A 721-nucleotide genomic window follows, 5' to 3' on the forward strand; every position below is an offset into this window, starting at 1 on the left:
TTATTTTTTATTATTTTAGATCAATATTATTTTTACAAACCAATCAATTTATTATATAGGAAAGTTTTTAAATGTACCTGGAACACCGGTGTTCCAGTAATCTTAACCGTGGATTTTAATTAATATATTATATATTTTTTTTTATAATTGAAATGAACAGTTAAAATTACTGGAATATCGGTGTGTCTGATACACTTGAAATTCTTCCTATTATATATAGTGTCTTTAAATATATTTATGTACTATGATACACAAACATTGACATAGACACGGGACACGACACGACCCGACACGATAAATAAATTTTTTAATTATTATTAATATTTTTTTTTAATTATTTAAAGTATTTAAAATATTTTTTATTGTAATAATTAATAATATATACTATTTTTAAACTCATTTCAAGAATACATGTTAAGAATAAGAGTGGACACGCTGACATGTCATAGTATTTAGGTGTATCCAAGCGTGTCTAGAAAAGAATTTTTTATTTTTTAATTAAGACACGCTTGGATATAAAAAAGACGCATGTTGTATGAGTGTTAATGAGTGTCGTGTCCAAAATATGTTCGACATACGGACATTGTAAATAAGAAAAATATTCGTGCGCTCTATTTTTTGTATGTAAAATTATTTATTTTTTTCTACAAATTAAAATATGTCTATATTTAAATTTTATTTTTATATTTTTATTCATATTACTAATTTTTTTTTGGTCCGA

Source organism: Arachis duranensis, chromosome 3, assembly GCF_000817695.3.
Source record: "Arachis duranensis cultivar V14167 chromosome 3, aradu.V14167.gnm2.J7QH, whole genome shotgun sequence".
Lineage (NCBI taxonomy): Eukaryota > Viridiplantae > Streptophyta > Magnoliopsida > Fabales > Fabaceae > Arachis > Arachis duranensis.